This window comes from Stigmatopora argus, chromosome 15 (genome assembly GCF_051989625.1).
Source record: "Stigmatopora argus isolate UIUO_Sarg chromosome 15, RoL_Sarg_1.0, whole genome shotgun sequence".
NCBI classification, from domain to species: domain Eukaryota; kingdom Metazoa; phylum Chordata; class Actinopteri; order Syngnathiformes; family Syngnathidae; genus Stigmatopora; species Stigmatopora argus.
This window is the reverse complement of record NC_135401.1, coordinates 5,912,264-5,929,650: the sequence shown is the minus strand read 5'-3', so window position 1 is coordinate 5,929,650 and position 17,387 is coordinate 5,912,264. Positions and strand designations below refer to the sequence as shown.

Here is a 17,387-nt window from a genome sequence, read left to right as displayed (position 1 = left end):
CTACTCTTCTAGTTCTTTCCCCGTGCACACCCGTAGAAAAAGCGGATTAACACAAGAGGGTATGCAAAGTTGATTCAATTGCATTTTTGTATTTTCATTTCATTTTCATGAAGTGCTTATTCTTACGAGTCAAGGGTCAACCTGACTTGGTGGCTAGACAATCGCAGGGCATCGCACCCTCGACCCCAGAACAATGAGGATGACGCGTATTGATGATTGATTTGGGGCTAGAATAATGGGATGCACACAGAAAAACAAAAAAAAACATTTTGATAAAATATTCTTGTGCTGGAGTCACAAAAAATGTTTGGCAACAGTAGTTGAATGCATGATCCTGTAAACTTTACTTTTAAAATACACTGTTGTTGTATTATTCATTAATTTTATGTTACGATTATCCTCACAAAGAGCGTAGGGGTGCTGGAGCCCAGCCAAAAAAGCATGAAAAAATGCTTTGAAGAATTAACAATTAACATACAAGACACAGTGGAGAGGACAAATAATGAGTCCTGTCTGCACGGAGGGATTAATATAATGTGTCGGCCTCACTGAAATGAGAAATTATCGACAACGTAATAGTAGACACACTTTTTGATTGCCAAGTGTTGACACGTCTTTGGCTCAGGAGACAGTGCGACTTCATTGACTTATATGTTTGCCTACACGTGCGTGTTTTTCTCTGTGCGTGTGTATGCGAGCACGTGCAAGCAGGCACAGATGAGCACATACATGACACAGAAATGCCACTCTGACACCTCGTGCTTAAGTGTTTGACTATAAAATGTTCCCATTTAAAATTTGGAAAGAAAGAATTCATCAAAAAGTACATTACAGTATAAAAAAAACCTCAAAATAACCACAGAATAGCCTTGAAATACAACATTGATAACAAATTGGCTATTTGGAAAGTTTTTATGTATAGCATTGTATGAGAGTGATTCACATAAAACACGACTGCTTAAAAACAATTGTATGGAAATCTTGTATCAGCATTAAAAGGGCAATTTTAAAGTCTATTGGGACTGAACATTATTTTTTCCTAATTTTTAATTTTTTTATATGTCAGGATAAGATCTGGTCAGATGAGAATGTGCAGGCAACAATACTTGTGACATTAAGACAGCATTTTAAAAGTTCGCACATTTTTAAACCAAATCATTAAACCCCAGGAGGGGGACCACTTTAGGGGTTCCACACACCACCCCAATTGCCTTCTGACTAGTTTATCCATCCAGCTCCCCGCCCCCCAAACCCTGACACCCACACATTCACCAAAACTCCAACACGTCTTTTTTTTACGATTTGGACTGCAGGCCACCCACACTTTATGTTGCGGCAGTTTTCCTTCCAGCATGGAGCTCATGGATCACAACGACAAACACATAAGCAAGCAGACTCGCACACAAACAGATGGACTTGAGAAGTGAGCCGCCATGGTGGGCCTGGTGGTTATGAGGTGGCAGCAACCGTGAAATCGGAGAATGACTCTTTAGACCCCCGAGTAACCTTGTCGCGTTAATTTCTGTACAGTACACATGGGTGGGAAGTGCAATATTTTGGTTTACTCCATGTATGTTTATGTTTTTCCTCCATTGTTTGACAACACATTTAATTGAATTATGTTTTATTTTTAAATAAAGATTTCATTGCACACCTTAAAATATTGATTCGTGAATTTTGACGTTATATTTATTCATGTCCATTTTGGGGGGGTGACAGAATACAAATGCTATCAGTCTTAGCCTTTTGTTTGTTTTGTAAAGTCCAATTTATTGACACTATGTAGTAACAAGAAATAAACTGAAGAAAATGTGACACGAAAAGCCCACAATTGAATTGTATGAAACATGCCGTTTAAACCTTGACATTGTCTCACTCGGTCCTCCTGAGACATCAGAACATGATTATTTAATGGATGGCACACAAACACACAGGAAGACAATCTTCCCCTTTCAGTCTCTGGTCCTCTTCCCCACAGCAGCTACTTTTGACCAATAGCCTTAAAAGCAGCCCGGCCGCAGTCTAATAAATAATTAGCGGCTCAGACGAGAAGCTTCAATTTGTCAGCTACGATCGAAACCGCTTCGTTAATTAAGTTAAGGCCACCATGCTGACGAGAGCATCTTGTCTATCATCGATAAACATGTGCGCACACTCACGCATTATACACCAACACACACAGGTGGATAACATTCTGCAAGTGCATGTGATTGGGGCTCAATTACAGGGTGTGATGTGTTCTTCCTCTCTGATAATGGCTCCTGCGGTTGTCGAACATTCCAAGTTTAAACTGTGCCAGCTTCCAAGGGGGAACAGACCGCACTCCCTTGACTTTGCCGCACATTTTCAGCCACGTCTCCTCTTTCCACGGTCACCAAATGTCCGATCCATTCGCCGCAAACATCTTCAGACCGATCATTATCCTGCATTTCATTCGGCCCTGCGCCTGATGATGTCGACCCCCGCCCTCCTCCCCTCCGGCCACAGCGAACCGATCCGATTGATGAATGACATCATCAGCGTTTGACGTGAGTTATAGACGGCGGTCACAAGGTTGTGGTATGGCTTTGCGAAAACCTATTCCACGCTAATGACTCCCAGGAAATAGGCTGGATATTGGCTGTTTACCCCGTCGCCACGACGACACAGAAAGGATTCACCACTAATGACCGCTGTGAAATATAGGTGCAGTTTTATGACCTTAGGAGGAGGACGTTGCATTTGTTTGTTTGTTTGTATGGGCATTTCTCAAGATTTGAGATATGGATTTGTAGTTGCCAAAATCAAAGTAAAAGCTGGAGAGCCATCTTTTTATTCTTATTATGATTAAATTTGGGGATCCTTGAAATTTTAGAACAAACTTTTCATCATTTCTTTTACATGTATTCAAATGTTCAGTACCCCACCTTTTAAATTAGTTCATGTTTAGCAAGAATATTACAATTATTTTCCAATGCTTTTTATATACGCATTGTTCAAGCCAATGAATAACATTGTATTTGAATTCTTTATGACTGGTCGTTTTTCAGTAACATTTTTGAATTGATCATATACACATTTATTCTTTGAAAATAGTTTTCATTGCATACAAAAGCCAGACAAATGACAGCATCATTCTACATTTCTTGGTGCGAGTTTTGGTTGTCATTTAACAGCAATATCCCTCACACTGATTGGAATCGTATTTGTTTTTAATCAAAGTGACTGCAGGTTGATGGTATTATCCGCTGTCAGAAAATGAATGCAATCAAATATAAGGAATGGCATTTTAATATGAAATCTGCATGCGGTAGTCTGGCGGGGGGAGAAAGATTGGCACATTTTAAATATCGACTCCCCGTTATTAACGTTTCAATTGGCTTTGGTGACAAATGACAAAGACAGCGGATGCATATTGGGAGATGGTTGCAGATGAAAAAGATATGACAAATAATGTTTTTCACTATCAATCATGCTTGTTTACTAGCCTTTGTGATTTATAAGATGCCTTTTTTGACAGATTTGCTGGTCATAAATTTGAGAAGTGCAAATAGAATGACAGGTGACAATTAATGCCAGGATATTATTGCTCAAAGAAACATAACAGTTAGAAAAGAATTTAAATCAAAACTTGAAATCATGGCATAAAATTTCATTTCATTATTTCTTTCCATTTATGTATTATTTTGTCTTATTTTTTTTGCATTTCCTTTGTAGTATTTTGGGAGTGTTTATGGTAGAGCTTTGATGTGCTTCATAAAGCCAACCAAACTGAAAAAGAATTTGGTATAATATAGTGTGCTGTTAATAGTAAAAACCCAAGGTTAAAAATAGACTTAAATATTGTTTAAAAGTAAAATCATGCTACATTTCACTAGAATCATTTTCAAAACATATTTCCGTACTGTACCACAATAATGTGATGATTGTGACATAAAGTGCATTTGCAAAGGTTCTAATGACATTCTCTGCAACATAGCCCAGCTGGAACATCCACCTTGAATGCTCTTTTACCTCTTAAAACCTCACGAAAATGCCACGTGCCTCTGTGGTTTAATAACACTGCTCCCACCTAAACAGCCACCCACGCTTATAAAAAGAACTCACCCGATGCCAGCTCCCAAACCACAACTACTACATGCCAACCGCTGATAACAACCAATGAAAGTACTCTCCTATCTTCACCCCATCCCTCTCCCCAGCGTCAAGCACATTCAGAACATACCACCTCCTGTGTAACTGGCAGTGGACTGCCCTTTTGACAGTAAAAAATGGCGATGATTGCAAACAGAAGGTCGACTGGCAAGGCCCGAGGCGAAAGAAGGAGAAGGGTTGCCTGTCTGACTATCGGCCTGCTTGCTTGGCAGTGCATCGCCACTAGACTGATGCCGCTGGACCCACGCCAGGACGCTTGTTTGCCCTACGCCGTTCATTCGGAGATGGTGCGAAGCTGTAAACCTACAGTAGCCGTAAACGGGTGAGGAGGGGCAGGGTAGCGAGAGCTTTAAGGACTAAATGGGAGGGGTGGGGAAGGAGCACCCGTGATTGTTGCGAGCTCGGCGAGGCTAAATAGCAATCACTCCCACACAATCCCAACGCACCTCCAGACTCGCTACACCGAGCAACAAAAAAACAAAAAAAACAAATGCTGGTTTACACATTGGCATTATATAAAAACAAAGACATGAGTGGGCTTTTGCCAGTACTGTGGATAATAATAGAAGGCATTCATTTAACAAAAGCATTTTGTTCAGTTAAAAACAAAACAAAAAAAAACATCACCAATTAAGACCTGTCATCCTAAAATAGATTATACAGCGACTATTATTTTTGTGCTTATTTAAAGGCAGTAATTATTTCCAGTTCAAATGGATTGGCTGTCCATTGCATTAAAGATGAATAGTTCAAACTCAACCATTGCTAGCTTTTTAACAATGAAATTTGACTTCTCTAGCTGTCAGTGGCAGTTTTAGAATCATTTCACTTGTTTCTATAACATAACTGACACTGTCAGAAATATGTTACATGCACGCAAAAATGGCCTCTAGTTATTTTCTCAAATATAAATGTTAACCCAATTAGTTGTCTATACTGTACAATTCATTGTTTGTATGTTTTCAACGCATTATCTTTGAGTAGGTGTACCTGCGCTTGTGACCAGTGATTTATCATTTTGCCAATAGTTCTGTTTTGATCTTATTTGTAGCCGCAAGCTGCAGAGATGAGCCTATTTTAATGACGTTGGAGCAATACAGTCTGGGAGTAGGGAGGTCTTGATTCGGAGTTCTGCTTCTCCAGGCCTTCTTCTTCTCCGGGCCCCAGAAGCTATGACTTTCTCGGTAACCCGTCTGGCCTCGTCTGATGGCCCCCCCTCGCCGCCCCCCTCCCAACCGTCGTTCAAAGCTTCCGCTGGAGCTGTAAGCCAGGTCCTACAGGGCAGGAATTTGGCCCGCTTTTTGCAGACCGGCCCCAGCTCGGCTTTGTTGTGATAACTGCCCGCTCAGGGGCACCCGGCGCTCTACTGACTCTCTGCCTCACCTCATGTCAGTAAGATACAACAGTTTTTGGTTTTCTGTTAAAGACTTTTGGCCACTACGCCAAAGGGTTATTCTAAAAGAATAAGTAGAGTGACATGGGTTAAATTTGTTCTCTAAGCAAGCTGGAAACTCCATTTATTCTGATATGAAATTAATGACTCAATTGAATCTTCTTGTGCCCTGCGATTGGCCGGCCACTAATTCAGGGTTTTCATTTAACCTTTTATAGGGCACTCATTGAACTTATTGGCACTAGAAGTCAAATCATTGTGGACTGGAAGGGTTGGCAGATCCTCTGATTTGCCTGCCTGTGCTTTTAAATGAGCACTAAACCGATCCTCCCATGCAAAGCTCTTGCCTCTGTTGCCAGTCATAAAGTCATCAGGAGCAACAGTGAGCTAACTAAGCTTCTGAATAAACAACAGTGCCGTTTAATGACGTACGCACACATTGTAAAAGAAAGGAAACCGCAGTGATTTTCTAAATAAGACCGAAGGGAAAACAATGAATCACCTGGCGTCGTGTTACATTAAAGCTCATCTATTGTAAGGAGACAATCTTGTTGGGACTTAATATTAACATACAGAATCTCCTTTTGAGGCCGCTGTTCCCCATTGTGTTGCTTGTTTGACCTGCCAATTGGGAGCAAAGTGGGGCTGATCTTCAGTTGAAATTGAAACAGATTCATTTGTGAGGGAAAAAAAAAGAGAAAAGAGGATGAAAAGGGGAGGGCAAGTGGTGGGGGTCCGCTGCTCAAATAGAAGCTTCTGAGAGTTTCCACTTGACGGCTCTCCCTTTCATTGTGCATTAACTTAATGAGCATAAGTATTGGGATACACAAGCCAAGCCGCTCTCCTCTCGCCTCTGCTGCCTCTTTAAGAGTTCACATTCTACCGTGAAAGGCCGCGGCGCTCGAACGGCGAGCCTCAGGACACGACAAGAGCGCAACCACTTACTGAGGACAAACAACAACGCCAACCCACCACCACCCTACTACCAATCCCCCAACACACACACACCCGGAGGCCAACTGTGGAATGTCACGCCAATTTGAGAGATATCATAAGACATTTGTAATGTCAGTTTTTTGTGCTCAGGTCACACACACACAAAAAAAATATCAAAAAGTGGGGGGTAAGGTTTGTCCAAAACCCCTGCTGAACCCACCACTGCCTCCCATTTGCTTCCCCCTTCATGGCGCAAACAGCTGCAGGGGAAACTTCCTGTTTGCTAATGATGCTAAATGTGCTCAAGTCAGCCGTGTCAAATTTTCCCTCCCTCTCGACCGAGCGAGCTGGAAAAGAAAGATTTGCTTTCCTCTCCTTCAGTGCCTTGTCTATGTCTGTCAGTGTGTTAACATGTTCATGGGGGTGGACATATAATGATTGGTTTGAGTGGTCCGAGTATTGCAAAATTCCAGTTTGCATAGTTTTCTTGTAAAAATAAAAAATGCAAAACAAAGGTTTCACAATTATGCAAAAGAAGCATGGGTCAAAGAAAAATTAAAATGATCGATGCAAGTCCCCCTAGTCAAAATTGATTGGTCTTTCTTAATTGTATTTTATGTTCATCATCCAATATTCATACGAACATTTAAAATGATCATTAACAATACCGTATAGGCACTGCACAACATATTAAATATACATGTCATGAAGCACGGTAAGTTTTACATATTGCATTTAAGGATACATGTGCAACATATTTGCTACTTGCATTACAATGTTCATATTAAATTGAAATATCAATAAAGACTTTCGTGCACCAAGAAATGTGCATTACATTATAAACCATAGCAAGAAAATTGTCCAACTTGAGCAAGAGCCGCAGCACAGTTGAGTTGATGGTTAGCAAAGGTGCATTCATGCGAGACTCCAAGTAACATGCATGAAAACAAAGGCGCCCAAGCCTTTAATAAGCGCCACCCTGCCCCAACCTGTTGTAGCTGCGGATTTTTTGGGGCCCCATCACACACGCACGCACGTCTTCCCAGTCATGCTTTCAACTCGTCAAGACGCTATCTCCTGTCATTGCTCAACAAGGCTCACAAACGCCCTGAGGAGCTTTCGCTTTTTTGCCCACAATGGTGAGACGATGTACGACGGAAGAAGAAGAAGAAAAAAGGCCAACCGTGTCGGTTAATAGCTGATCCGCGTTCCTGCGTCCTTCTCCTCGGCCTCGGTCTTAGGCTCAATCCTGCCCGGGGGGGTCGAGGCCCACCTTTGACCCGGCTGGCCCGCCTGCCTCGCTTACAGCTCTGTCGTTTGTTAGGGGCTTTATCCACTGACAAAGCAAGGCAGGAAGTTGGCAGCCAACCAGCAGCCCCACGGGAGGATGACCATCAGCTAGCTCAGCTTACCGCTTATTACAGGATGGCGGGGCGCATGCACGCGTGTGCGTGTGTTCTTCAATGCATAAATGTTGTGTGGCCAAGAGCAATGAGGCTAACCTTCTTTCCAGGCCTGCTATTTTTTACTATCATGGCTGCGAGCGACAAATGTCCCCACGCGCTACCAGCTTACACGATGAGCTACAATCGGGCAAGCGTCCAGCCACGCTGGATGGACTCTGAGGACCTCGGCACACTTCACTTGGTCTCCGAGCCACCCCCCTCCCATCCCCACCTCTGCTGAGCTCTCGGGCTCACGGCAACTCACTAAAACATTAGCTCATAAGACGACTCAGCTCCATAAAAGTCGGTTAATTCATACTTCATTTATACACCTTGGCATTAATAAAGCTGATGAACTTTCACTGCTCAAATCAAATGGGCCATTTCGCTGAGGGGGCACCATGCTTGCCGCTCTGCCATTTCCTCACCACTATATTCCTCTTGACTCCATTTTGCCCATCGGAAGAAATAAAAGGACGGTGCTGTATTCTAGCAGTGCTGACTTATGCATTTACAATCTCGGCTAGCTTTTAAAAAGAAATGGTGAGGCTTTTTTGGTAGGGGATTATAATTGATTGTGAAATCAGCTTTCTAAATCACTTCCCATCCCATAGGAGAACCTTAACATTAATGCATTTCATGCCACCATAAACATGTTAGTTAATTTACTAAATGGTATTTTGACTACGACAAAAATCAGGCTGGTCTTGGCCATACTAACATTAAAACTAAATGTACTACATGTTTTTTACTTTACTTTCACGTACAAAACGCCATTAAAACAAACGATAGAGTTGATGGAATTATAGAAAAAAGATTATATTCAGGTTTGGCAAAGGAAGCTTAAAGATGTTGACCAGGGTGTAAATGTTTGATGTGGTCTGGTTTGCATGGTTCCGATTCACGTCATCTTTTACGAACAAACCAACCCAAAAATATTACACGTACATTTTGCTCTCTCTATCTGAGTCCAACAAGAGGGTCATTGACCTCCAGGTCTAAAGCGATTGCATGATGGCTTCCCGGCTAGGAAGGCTGTTGACAAGCGTCTGTGTTCTTTTCAACAACTCGTTGAACCACCCCCCCTCCACACCATCTACCCCTTCCCTTCTCTGGAATGTAACACAACCGCTCACTTAGGTAACCCAAGCACCTCCCCTTAACCATCCTTCATTTTTAGAAAAAAAGAGTAAAGATAGACAGAAAAACACGGTCGGAGGAAGACCATCTGTGGGTGTCAGACAGCTGTCGCCCATCTCCCCATCTTGACCCCCTCTCTATTTCCTTCTCTTGCTTTAAAGATTGGTTTCTGGGCCCAATGCCTAGAGAATACCAATGATGCAATGGAGCAGAGGGAGGGACTCGCGTCCATTCCGGAATTTCTCGAAAAACATCGGAAAAGATGCAAGATGAACACTAGGACATAAAACAGTCAAGACGTTGAAAGAAAGTCTGGCGATAGCTGTTTCCTCGACAAGCCTGAACCCAGTCTTCCCCTCAAGTATAATCCACCCCCAACAAGCACCCCCCCTTACTTTCCATCCTGATGGAAGGATCGGGGGGCCTGACCTGTCTGGTGATTGATGGTAATGTCTCAGGAAGTCATTTTCCCCGACAGCACCCTGCCGCCTTTCACCAGTCCCGGTGCAGAGGTGAGGCCATCACACGGCTCCTTTTAACTCTTTCCTGGCTAGGCCTTTAGCTATGTCGCATGCCTACCCCCAAACATTTGCGTCAGTCAGCGTCCAGCTTTCATTGCCAGACTAAAATTTGGGCAAGACAAAAAACAATGTGCATCGAGCATGTGGCCCCTAATTCAGGTTGCCGGGGATGGATCCCCACGACTCCATTACTGTCAACGCTTACCACCTCCATTATAGCAATTAGGAGGTTCTAACACTGGGAATGCTTTTGCACCGCTGCCGAATTGTTAACATCTGCGCCATCTCGTCGCTTCTCCCAAAGCGCTCAGTTGTCTTTTCTCAGGATCGCAGCCCCTTTTTGTAAAATCCCACTGTCTGCACTCTCGCCACATTTGTTTTCTAAATCCACTCAAACTGCGCCTTGAAGGGAGCCCTCTCGGTTTGAGTCCAAATAAACCGAAAATGATCCGTGACGAGGCTTGCCGTTCCCCAGCTTTCAATAGGCTTCATTAGTTTTTAATATCTGGCACGAGGAAAGGGGGTGGGCATAGCATGAAGATAATCAATGGAAAGAGGCTCGCAGCCTATTAATCTCCCCCAAAGGATCGTGGGTTAATACGCGTTCTTGCATAGGCAAACACGGCTGTCTGCTGAACACATCTGTCTGCCTGGATGGGCTACTTAATGAAACAGCCAGAGCTTGGCCATGGTGATGGATGTCGTCCCACTGGTGAGAAATGACTTCTTACAGACTGAGTTACACATGATAGGCCTCCATTCCAAATCACTGGCGACTATTTAGACCTATTTTTGGGCTGCTCAAGCAACTGAGACAAGTAATAGTATTACTTTCATCATTTTGTACCCATTTTATTTCAGATTCCTTGTTTATTCCCAGTAGAGTTAATGGTATAGCACATGCATATTGGATACTAGAAGTATTTGAATGTTTTGTAAAATTGTATTTAATACTAATAATAATAAAACATACACTTATGAACTCATCGGAATAAAATGTATTTGTATGATATGGTCAGCAGTAGTACGTATAACATTGAATACATTCTACACTTCCAGTTTTAATATCGAAAAGCAGAGCCTTAAACGGCAGTATATGCCCGACATTCCGATTCTGGCCTGAAAGCCCCTAAGGTTGAGTCTGTAGATCCACAGCTGTGTTCCCCTTGTAGGGAGTACAATGAGAGTGTGACGCATGGCCGCCGGAGCGGTTCGCCATGTCGATCATATCACAGCATCTTAACGTGAAGCGGATAGATTTTAGAGAACAAACAGTCGGGACGGCAGAGACGGACTAAAAGAGTGGCCGTACAGTCCTGAGATAAAGAATGAGATGAAACCCGAGGCTGCCGGACCCAGATAAGCCGGGCTCTAACTAATGTGTTGTGTGTCCATGCATGTGCATGTATGCGTGAGCAAAGCCATGTGTGATCGTTCCAGATCACGGTGACCCCCTTTGCTCGGCGAACTCTTGTAACAGGATCTCACCTCCCGGCCCCTTGCTAGCCTTTCTCCCAGTGTGCTGTACAGCCACCTGAAGTCAGGATTAGACCGCTGTGACCCGGCCCAAGAGGTAACTGAGACAAAACGTCGGAGGCAAAACACGAGACATCCGCAGTCATGTGTTGGTCAGGTTGACCATAGGATGATGGGGTTTAATTTTTTAAGTGTAGCTAAAATAGGTTGTTTTTAACTCGTAATTTAACTCATATCTATAGTAAATATAACTAGTGTTTTACTTCTATTAAAAACTGAGTGTGTGTGTTTGATATCAGTGGAAAGAGGCCACATATAGGAAGTTAGTGTAAATGTCACCAGTATTTGTTGTTGTTGGTTAAAAACAAAGAATAAACGCGCATAAGAGGATTGGGGCCCGATAACCCGACGCCTTGGGGTGGCTCACATTTGGGGCCGATGACTCAACATCAACATCGTCAGCCACGCTGTGACAAATGTGCAATGCTTCATTTGCGAGTTATTATGCGGCTTGTGGATGCCCCTAAAAACTCCTTTGAACTTGTAATTGCCCCCTGGTTGAAGTAATGAACATAAAGGAGAGATCCATTTGGAGACGTGGTGCTAATTACGCATTTTAATTTTCCGCATCTCTGTTGGAAAAGGCGATGGAAAGAGGAGTAGGAGGATGCACTGGATTGGGAGAGTGTTGTCGTCATCTAAATACTCGTACAGTCTGCTTCATGGGCTTAAGCGGGGTGCTTTGTGTGTCAGACACCGCAGCCTTGGGGATCTGCGGCACCAGCGATCAATAGTCAGACGGATTCACATCTGGAGCCAAGGCCTACATTTGGATTTATATATTTGATTTTTTTTCTCTCTTTGATTTCCACCGCTTCTATCGTTGGGATTTTATTTTCCCTGGATCAGCATGTGGTGTAGCTTTTTATCATTCTGGCACTGCTGCGTGAAGCCAGGATGCAAATAATGGGGCAGTCTAGAACAGCTTCTTTCACAAAGAAAATGAGCACGTCAGAGAAGTAACAGTAGAACCACCTGTGTTGTTGTTTCCAGCAAAAACAGGACATTATTTATCTATATATACTGCTGCACCACAGATGATTAGAAACAAATGATGTCAGTTTTGAAGTCTGCATAAAAGTCAATTCTGTTGCAAAGGTGGGATTTCCATTCAACTGACTATATATATAATTGTTTTTGTTCCAGAATGCCTTGTCACTATGGGGAAAACAAATACCGTTTTGCAATATCCAAGAAAGCATTGTAAAGTTTTCAACAAAACAGCTCAAGCTCAACAATGTTTGCCCAGACCAGTCCGAGCAATAGTGAATTCTGGGGAAGAGGTTGAGGTGCAGACAGATTCCACTGAGGTTGTTGGGTAAAGGAGCAACAAATTGACCCGCTCAGCTTCAGTCTTTGATGAAGTACAGGATCATAGAAGCACACTCAGACAAGGGAGCAGAAGGAATATCAACGGGAGAAGGAAAAAGAATGAAAAGGTAAGGAAGTGGGTGGAGGGAGAGGTGAGAACAAGAGATGTTGCTCCCAGTTATAAGGACCCCACTGTGTAGGAATCCTCAGCGCTCGCCTCTGGACGCAGTGGCAGGGCAAAACAAAAGCGTGTATCAGAGAAGAGGTGTGAAAGAGCGGGAAAAAATATCACAAGGAATGGCAGTGTGGGGATTTGGTGTAGTCAGAGTCCCATGACAAACCAAACAGTGTAACACAAAGTCTGTTTTTCATTTTCGCCCGTCGCCCCTCCATCGCTCAACCTTTTCCTTTGCTATTTTTTTAAGCCCGCTTCCACGCTTACACTTCCTCCCTATGCATGTTCTTCTTCTCTGGGTGTGAGATACATATCAAAAGCGGAATTGATGCCTGCAGCATAATCCCTATTGGTCGCCAGCTTGCAGAAGCCGCAACCAGCAGCCGCCACCAACTGGGGGTAGTCAGGCTCGCCTGCAGGGCGGCACCCACGGAAGGTTAAGGGGTAATTTGAGGAAACCAGCTCTGGGATGTGAAACCAAAATCCGCTTACATATTTTTGCTTTGCGCCCTGAAAGGTCACAAGCAAAAAAAAGAAATCCCTGAAATCTCCCATTGCATCTAAATAACTGCTCCTTACCCCCACCGGGGCCTTGTACGCTATCACAGGCAAGCTTATGCAGTTTGTAATTGCAGATGACATCATTCACTCTGCTTTTACAAAGAGTTAAGGCAGCCGCCTTAACATTTTAGACTTATGTTATGACTACAGCAGCAGTGGGTGGGAAAGAATCCCCCTGTTTCTGCTAAGTAGTTTCTGCCATTATTTCCATTTTGAGGTGGATATTTCTCAGGCAATGCAGTTTACACCCCCTTATCTCGTGCCACATAGATCTCAGTTTTGGGTTCGAAACTAGGCTACGGGTTTTATGTGTGGAGACTGCAAGTTCTTCCCATGCCTGTATGTTTTTTCTGAGTGTTCTGCTTACTCCCACTTTCCAAAAAAGCATGCATGTTCACTGAAGAATCTGATTAATGGGAGTGTTGATGTACTTTTGAAAATAGATGGAAACAATAATCTTTTCTGAATGCTCTGAACTCATTTCTTCGCTATAGAGCACAAAAAGCTGCCTGGCAATTCCATCAAATTTATGGAAAACAATTGCTGTGCCATGTATTCCGCATATTTATTTGTAATTGCTGCAGAATGGTCTCTACCAGTTCCGTACACTAATTCGTTGGTACACGGCAGATAGGTTTGCACTTATAGCTGATAAATCTAAAACAATTGCACGAAAAACAGCAAGTACATCTTTTTACAGCCTTTTTTTGTATCCCATGACCATGTAATCTTATGCCTAATGAATCTAAATTCATCAGCAGTGTTATAAATCAAGGATACTGTCTTCTGCATCTTTATTGGGTTCAATCACAAGGTGGGCTTAAATTGCCAGGTCAACGCTGCAGCTATTGTCAGTCTGCATGGATGCAAAACCAAAGATTCGTGTTTCTCCTTACAAAGCATACTGTGGTGAACCGAACTTGACCGCTCAGTGGAAAATGTGGCTTATTTTCAGCGGAGCCTCCTCACAACATTGGAGTTCTGGGTTAAGAGACACAATGTCTTGAAGCAGTGTCTGAACTCCATACCCATACTACACTCCTTCCCCCCACCCTGCATCTTGCGGTATTAGTAGATTGTACAAAGGGTTTCCGCCTGTGCAAATTGGTCGTAAACAAAACCCCTTTGTGAAAACACTCATTTCTGCTTCTTCATTAAGTTGCAAACAGCAGGAGTGAAAATTAACCTAAAGCGAGCGAAATGGAGGACGGCGGAAAGGAGAATAAATGGGGAGATTTGGGATGGTATTTAGGGTGAGGGGGGGCAGAAGGGAGAGGGAGGGATTATGGCAGCTTTCCTTGCATTTCCTCATACACAAAACATATGGGGCTCATCTTGATGAAAAAAAGTGTGTTATGTACTGCTTCAGCTTCAGAAAAGCGCACGCACACTTCATACTTTATATATCAGGGGGTTGCACGTGATCTTAGGTGGCTTTGAAGTGGAACTACGACAGATCTGGATTAGGGGGCAAAGTATAAAGGTCCGCCGGCACCGAGTGAAACACACTCAGGCTTATTACAAGTGCTAGTAGCAAATGCAGTGTGATGCCAGCGTTGATGTGGCCTGTAATATAATTATACAGCCTGTGAAAATGCGACGTCACCGGATCCCCCTCTAAACTTTTATTCTGTCTTTGAATGAAGGCCTCTTGTTAAGACATTTAAGGGTAATCGAGTACGATCCCAGCGTTGGTTGGGAAGAGCAGATGGCAGCCGTTGAGCGGCCAGCAGACAATAGCGAAGGCACCTCCTCCACATCGTCTTTATCAAAGCCCCCCAATGGAAACTCGCTTGTCTAATTGTACCTAATGTGTGTTTGGCAAACAAACTCACACAAAGCATTGTCAGTTTTGTCACTAAAGTAATGTGATGACTTTCTTTTTCTTTCTTGCTCCACTAATAGTCGCACAATTTGAGGCCATGGAAGCAAAACGGCTGCCCAGGTTGCCATGGGTGACTGGAGAGGTGACTTTTGGGCTGCGAGGCAAACAAGCACATGACAGATTAGTGTGTGGGCCTCCTCCAGGCCTCCACCTCGCTGACCTTTAGGATCTCCCTCCCCTGCTTTTGCTCCATCTTCAAGCCTTTAAAACCTGCTCCCTCCTTCTTCTTTGTCCTGGCTTGAAAAAGTCAAATAGTCCACTTCTCGAGACCATAGCAGGAGGACAGCAGCAGGCAACGCAGTGGATATTTTTTTTTAAAGAGGAGGAGGAAAAGCTGTTCAAAGTGTTTGCAGATGTGTCTCAACCAGTTCTATATTGCCTGTGTTACACACAAGGATTACTGTAGGAAGAGAGTGGGTGACACAAGCTCGGGTGGCTCGTAAAACCTACCGGCTGCTAGTTTGTCACTCATTTTAGTTTAAATTCAACCTTAAGGGTTTAAGAAAAGGACATATATTAGGGATATGACAACATATGAATCTCATGGTTCAATATTGTCGTTGAAATTATCTCACAGTATTGAAGGAAAGTGGATGGTTACGTTTGGGGGGATTGGGGGTCGCACAGCACTGAAGCAAAGTCAAGCTTCAAAGGCAAACAGTTAACAAACAGTAAACATTTACTAAATGGTGAATAAATATTTAGACGTAAATGGTAAATGAAAGAACAAAGTGTTATGATATAAATATTTTAAAAATTGTAGTCGAATGCAATTAATGCAATCAAGCAATGCATTTGTTTTTTTTGCTTGTTGGTTGATTTCACCTCATTAGGCTTTTGTGGTTAAAACTGTTTAAGTTTGGCCACAGGTTTTGTCAACGACATTTTCCAATGATACATTGGAAGAAACTTCTATCTCTGTCCACCCAATCTTTACTGTCATGTACCACAAAACACTATCATTACTGCAACTTACAACCTTACTACATACTCGACCCGACCTGAAAATACTTTTGAAACAATGGCACACTCTTTCATCACCAGACAAGACTATGATGCTACTGAGAAATTCTGATTGGTTGGATTTATTGAATGTTAAAGTATTAAGTTCTATTTTCTAAACCATCTATTTTTAAACAGCACAATTGGGAAAGTTAACTACTACATCTACATGACTGTGTATGCTGCTATTATGAACGGCGGGTTTGCATTTGTTGTGATGATGAGCACTTTTTGTTTCTTTTTGCTCATTGAGTCAGCCACCAATGGATTAAAAGGACGACAGGAGCTTAAACAAGTGACGATAGAAACGGGGCCTCCTCAAACAACGTGGGGCTTTTCCCCTTTCACAGCGTGGACTTGTACACTTGTTTATCATACAGGACAAACATCCGTTGCCAGGGCCTGGCTTGGCCTGGTCTGGCCTAGCCTGGCCTGGCCTGGCTTGGCCTGGCCTGTGCCCATGTCTTGTGAATGACCCGGGCTGCTTCTTTTATGTGCATCTATAAAAGGGCGGTTGAGAGAGCAGCTCCCATAGGAGGGCTCGACCTGGCGATGACACCCTGTTGTCATGGAGACTAATTCTATGTTGGGCTGGAGTTGGGGAAGGGGAGGAGGAGGAGTGGGCAGGAGCATTGTTACTGCTGTATCTAATGATGTTTGCAGGACAATGCACTCATCTCGCAGAGTGGACGATGTCCGTGCTAGGGTTAATAACACAGCTCTGACACAGGACACAAGAACAGTACTGCATACTTTTACACCCAAGATGTGACACAATTTTGATTTTGATCATTTTCAGGGAGTCTACAAAAGTTCCACAAACTTCACCGACCAAAAGTTAAGGACATTTTTTGTGGTTAGCCTTTAAAGTTGAATTTATGAAAGTTTGTTTGTTTTTACTTTTCATTTCTCTAATAATCTTGCCTTTAATACATTTTCCTATTTGAATGTTTTTATCAATAAAAATTAGTTGTTTTATTTTGTTTTGTGATTACTTGCATTTTACACTTACGCAATTGTAAACAAAACATTTCGGCAGATGGTCCCTGATTTACACATTAAACGCAGTCATCATAGATGTACAATAACCCCAGTAAAATATGCATTAAACCCAAACCAAAACCCCTTAAAACATAAAATCCATACCAACACTGAGCCAAGACAGTAAAAAATGCAATCAAGGCTTCTTTTGTGTTCCACTTTAAATGTTCGACTTTACCAGTACAAACACAATCCCCTATTGACACTGTTTCTAGTCCACAGCCCAATCGCTTTAAAAAAAGACCAAGGTCTGTATCGCTTCCCTTTCAGGGAGCCCGAGGGACCAATACACCTGGCTTAGCAGCTT

The 17,387-nt window shown here is 42.9% G+C and overlaps 1 protein-coding gene across 12 annotated transcripts in view; it reads right to left on the bottom strand.

Annotated features, from left to right (window-relative positions):
• The window catches only part of meis2a (Meis homeobox 2a), a 137,212-nt gene that overhangs the window by 24,120 nt on the left and 95,705 nt on the right, over positions 1-17,387 (bottom strand). The window lies entirely within an intron of this gene.